Source organism: Lupinus angustifolius, chromosome LG01 (genome assembly GCF_001865875.1).
Source record: "Lupinus angustifolius cultivar Tanjil chromosome LG01, LupAngTanjil_v1.0, whole genome shotgun sequence".
NCBI lineage: Eukaryota > Viridiplantae > Streptophyta > Magnoliopsida > Fabales > Fabaceae > Lupinus > Lupinus angustifolius.
In genome coordinates, this window is record NC_032009.1 from 27,264,637 (window position 1) to 27,270,956 (window position 6,320).

Below are 6,320 nucleotides of genomic sequence, written 5' to 3' on the forward strand. Positions count from 1 at the left end.
TGCAACTTATGAGATCAGTTCTGAAAACGCAGTTTATATAGAATCAGTTCTGCAGCCCAGTTAATCGATTAAGACCTTGGTTAATCGATTAACGTTGTTTAAAAACGTAACTGATTTTGTTTTCCAAGTTTTTCAGTTTCAACAGCTTTTCAAAAAGTTAGGTTAATCGATTAACTTATGCCTTAATCGATTAACAACATATTTTCATATGTATTTTCAATTATAAAAACTCAAATATGTTATGCACTTGATTCATACATGTTTAACACTAAGTTTATGCCTAGGATGCACAGATACATGTATTTATGTGATGCATGAACATATTATGAATGACATATCTCAAAGATGAAATGATTTAAAGTTTTATGCATATGAGACATGTGTTAAGGTTACCTAAGCCTTAGACTCAACCTAAACTAGTCTCTAGTCTAAGTCTAGTACCAATCAAAAGACTTAAGCATGTTGATTTGTTGACGATCTTCAAGCTCTTATTAGCACAAGTTGTCCTCATCAAAACCATGACATATAATGAGAGAGCTTTCCAAAGTGTTCCTCTTGACATGCACACTTTCATGGCATACTTTCAAGGCAATAAGATATACTTTCGAATGAAATGCCTTCCTATTTATAGAGTTCCCTGCCACCGTTGAGCTGACTGTTTGCATCGCTAAGCAGCTGACCAAACCCTTCAACATGGGTTTAGTAACTTGGTCAAGTAGGTTGGTCACCTCCTTAAGCTTGACTCACCAAAGCTAGTTGTGAGCTATGGGACCAGCTATGGTGAGCTACTCATAAAAAGCCTAGGGTGGGCTACTTGAAGTGAGGTCATGCATGACTTCATGGTTTCTTGATGGCTAAGTGATTCTGGGTGCACATCGCGGAGCACACATGTGGCACCACTAAGCTGCCTACTTGAGCAGCTTTGACTGTGCTGACTGAGACATGGCTTGGTGCTTGCTTACCTAGTCAGGTGTCTGGTTCACCGCTGATCATACATGTGGCATCGCTGAGCTACCTGCTTGAGCAGCTTGGGTGTGAGCCAGGCTTGTGTCTGACTGTGTCAAGCTTGTGTTCTGATCATGTTAGGCTTTGTCTGGTGCTAGGTTGAGCGGTCAAGCAGGTCTACTAAGTTGCCTGCTTGAGCAACTTTGTCTGTGCCAGGTTGGTTTGACTGAGCCAGGATGGTGTTCAGGTCAGCTCAGCGTGGCTTTGTCCATGCTAAGCTGCCTGCTTGAGCACCTTTAGTTTGACTTCTTTTCCTTCTTGGACCATGAGTCTTTATTCTCTTTTCTTTTTCTTTCAAAATCCTACAAAACACAGGAAAAAAAAGAAACACAAACACAAATATACAAGATTGCGATATTTTATCCAAAAAGTATTGTTTTAAGTTGATTTTTCTCAATTATGCTTAAGATAATTGCCATAAAAGTGTATGAAATTTAGGTATGTTTGCCACTTATCATTAGGCAGAATCTGAAGCTACCAATCAAGAAATGGAGTGATGTAGAGAATATCGTGAAGGAGCGTATTTGGAATGAAATAAGAGTAAGTTTATTTTTTCAGTTTTTGTGTTTTCGTGTTTTCATGCAATGTACGTATATGTGTTACGTTTTCATGCAATGTATGTATATGCATGCAATATATAATGTATATGTGTTTTTACTTCAGGCAACTTTTGATGTTGATGAGGAGCATAAGGATTATATCCTTAAATTGGCTGACAAGGCTCTCCAACAATTCCGAACTGATGTCGTAAAATTACTCAGAGATGCTGATAGCAATGTCAACCTAAGACCTCGAACTAAATATGCAAATATCGTTGATGAAGAGGATTGGAAGACTTTTGTCACCCTACGCACACAAGACAAGTCTTTCTTGGTAAAATCATATTCTTTGTATTGACTTTTGTATATATGCTTATGTATATGATTGTTAATATTAATTTTGTTTATTGTTTTAGAAATTAAGTAATAAAAACCGCAAGAGGGCATCCAAGCTTTTATATCCATAGAAAGCTTCTCGAGCGGGGTATAGAGGAATTGAGGAAAGAATTGTAAATATTATTAACTTGTACGTTATTGGTTATGTTTTGTATTCATATATATCTAATTACATTATTATTGGTTATGTTTTGTTAGTTGGAGAAAAAAAGTGATACACCTATGACTCCACATGGAGTAGAACTCGATGTTTTATGGGAGGATGCCTGTAAGAACAAGGATGGTGTCATCAACAATGAGGAAGTTCAAGAAGCGGCAAGACGTGATGTAAGTGCTCATATTTTTTAAATATACTTAATTTCCATACTTTATTTATCAAAATGTGATTAATTAACATTTTTTTCATGATTTGTCAGGTTTCCCTAAAAGAAAAGGAGGCAAACTTGGATAGTCGCATAATACTTGACAAGGCACTAGGACTGCCTATCTACCCTGGTCGTATCCGAGGTGCAGGATTTGGGGTTAGCTAGCGAACATTTGTACCCCATCCAAAGAGTGCAACCAAAGCCCAACTGAGTCAGGTTCAAAATCAAATAGATGGCCTCATGCAATGGTTCAACGAATTTGAGTAATCAATGAAGGAGAAGGAAGCTGAGTGGCAATGACTAGCTAGTAATGTTGCCATTGTTCCTTCAACCTTCAAAGAAAGTTTCACTACACCTGCACCTTACAAGATTCATATTCCGATTCCCATTCTTGAGGTAATTTAGGTCACTTATTTTAATTTAATTAACTTACTTTAATTTAGTCGTTAACTAATTATATGTTTTAACTTATGTACATGGAATTAGTTGTTGCAAACTTTTCCTAAATACCCCAACTAGTTGAGTAGTGGGTGTTGGGAAAGTGCACAGGTTGACCGATGTTATGTTGCATAATGCACGTATCTCATGCCATCATGTGAAGGTCTCGATTGACATTGAAATCGATGATAATGTGTTGCTGCCAATTCCTCTCGATGAGAATATCTTCATAGCTGGAGGGGCTATAGGCACTTTTGTGACTTGGCCAGTAGACCTTGTTCAAGTAATTCCTCCTAAGGTATGATTTTCACCTTATGCTCTCACTCATATTATATATATTGATCTATAATTGATATGTTTTAATTTAATATTTTAGGAAAATGTACATTCCACCCTAGTAGCACCCAAAATTCTACGCCATCTTCGGGTGATGTGAGCTCAAAGCCATCTACTGGGGATGTGAGCTCCAAGAAGACTACCAACTATTGTACTCAGCTGATGGAGCATGTACAGAAGACGGGAGATGATATGATACTTATATCAATTCCTAAGGAACTCTACGGGAATAATGTTGATGAATACATTGGCATGACTGAAGTCCATGATGTATATAAACGTGATTGTATAGGTGCAAGTGTTGTATGTATATATATGAGGTAAATTATGTTTTCTTCACTTCTCACTTATAAATGGTGGTATGTTATAATTAATTAACATTTGTATTATATATATTAGGTACTTGTATGAAAATTTTATTAAGGTAAATAAGTAAAAGGTGATGGTCATACCCCACACCTTTCCGTTTTGATGTCACACGAAAAAAATGAGATTGGGGAAAAACAGAATGAATTACAGATAATCTCATCCATCATAAAGAAGATAAAGATTTATTTCTTGCACATTTTAATATCAGGTGAGCATTTTGTAATTGTCTTTTATATTTCTTTCTTTAGTATGTTTGTTGTGCTTAACATTTCCTAACCATGTACATATGTTTTGTTAGACAGCATTGGGTTTTGGTTGCCATCAGTCGACTCAATGAAGAAATATACTACTTTGACTCATTGGAACGTGGTGATATGAACAACTACGCCGCTATGAAAGATATGTTTTCAAAGTAAGTGGACTACTCATTTAAACTTTTAGTTACACTTTCACTTACACTTTCACTTTCCTAGTTGTTTATTAATTAAGTACATTTTCTATTGTTTAGTGTGGTGAAAGTTTACAAATTGAATAATCGTGGTAGAAACAAGTTACCAAATCCCAAAAAAATCAAGTGGACTCGTATAAAGGTATTGGCACAAATCATCTCAAACAATTATATGTGTAATGGCCAACTAATGTTATGCTTATATGTTTACTTCATTTTAATTGTAGACCCCTTGCCAAACAAAACAGATAGATTGCAGCTATTACGTGCTGAAATTCATGAAGGAGATCATTAAGTAGTGGCCAACTAATGAAGTCAAGTTTGTTAGCAAATCATATATAGATGACCAAGTCAACCACATTAGAGAACAATGGTCAAAGTTTGTACTGAGTTTAGTAGATTAGTTTTACACAGATTGTAGCCTAGTGAATTCAATTAATGTTCAATGTAATGTATATGATTTGGTCTATGTAATATATGTTAATGTAAACTGTGTAATTAATTTTCAATATATAAATTCAATTGAAATTCAATTGTGTTCATATAGTTGTCATTTAGTGTTTCTGTATGCATTCATTTTGTTGTTATGTTCTGTTTTTGTATGCATAAGGGTATTTTCTGTTGTGTGCGTAACTTTAATTTGTAGAATTAGGAATAATGGTCTTCGATAGCATTTTTGTATGATTGCACTGTTGTTATACCCATACAACATCGCTTTTTTAACAATGCGTTGTTGATTACGTTGAATTCAACAGCGCATTCTCAAAATAGCCGTGTTGATTTTGTTGAATACAACAATGAATGAACAAAAAAGCGATGTTGAATACTTATCTCTCATTCATTCTCTTTTAGCTATACAACAGCACATGTGGTAAGAAGCGATATCGATATGATCAAAACTATTTCCTCTGCACTTAATCGCTTAACACAATGCTTAATCGATTAATTGTTTGAATGTTATTTATTATCATTATTAATTGTTCTATATATTTAATTAATTGTCATTAATCGAATGTCATAACGTAATTACTAATTTGAATTTCATTAAAAAATGAATTAGTAAAAAAAATATTATATCTTCCACAACGTTTCCTTAAGATTGTGTTGTGGAACACTCACCTTCATATTTGAATGGGGAGTTTTTCCATAGTGTTTCCTTTAGGTTGCGTTTGTTGATTAGGTATCATTGACAACGACTTCTTCATTATGCACTGTTGAAGATACTACCAGACCTTAAAAAATTAAAATATTCATGCATTCTCACACATTCATCAATAATCCCAACACTCATTTACTCAGCAGCAAAACGCATTTACTCTCAAAATCGACCTCGAAAATCATTCAACCTCAAAATCATTCACTCATTCAACACCGAAAATTATTCACTCATTCAACACGAAAATCATTCAACACCGATTTCGAAAATCCTTCACTCGTTTAACCTCAAAAACGTCATTCACGCATTCAACACCGAGTTGAAAGTGAGTTTTTCTTATATTTATTTGTCTTTTTAATTACATTATATTTAGCTTTTATTGAGTTATAAATATTTTCCTTATAAATGAGTGAAAGTGATTTCACTCATTTAGCTTACATTATGAGTTAGGGTTCCGATCNCCATTACATTATGAGTTAGGGTTTCCTCATTTTTAATTAATAATAATGTATTTACTCTGCTTGGTGAGTTTAACTCCAAGTTTTAGAGATTTATGCTCATTATATTTTTTTGTTAATAGAAAATGGATCGAAAATGGATGAGTGCCAATCGATTGACGAAGGAGTATGAAGAAGGAATGAAATCATTTGTTAGGTTTATAATTGAGAATGCTGAAAACCCTAATAGAATTGTATGTCCTTACTTAATATGTTGTTACTCAAACCGAATTACTCTAAATGAGTTAAAAGTTCATTTAGTGTGTCATGGTATTGATCAAAGTTTCACATGTTGGACAAGACATGGTGAGACGAGAGATGTTATGGATTCTGATGATGAGATGCATATGAAAGACAACTACACAAATGCATATGAAGACGATCATTTCGAGGAAATGGAAAACGTTGTCGAAGAAGATCTTCAGGATTGTGCTGAGATGTTTCAGCGGTTGATAAGTGATGTTGAGAAACCATTATATGATGGTTGTACTAAATTTACAAGATTAGCAGCGGTGTCAAGTTTGTATAAGTTGAAATATGTTAATGGATGGACTAATAAGAGTTTCACCAACTTGCTTGCACTTCTGAAGGATATGTTGTCGGAAGATACTGTGCTCCCTTCTCGAACCTATGATGAAAAACAAATGTTACGCTCCATAAGCATGGACTACACTAGGATACATGCTTGTGAAAATGATTGCATCTTATTTTTTAATGAGTATGCTTCATTAAAGTTTTGTCCTAAAATGTAATGTGTCACGATATAAGAAG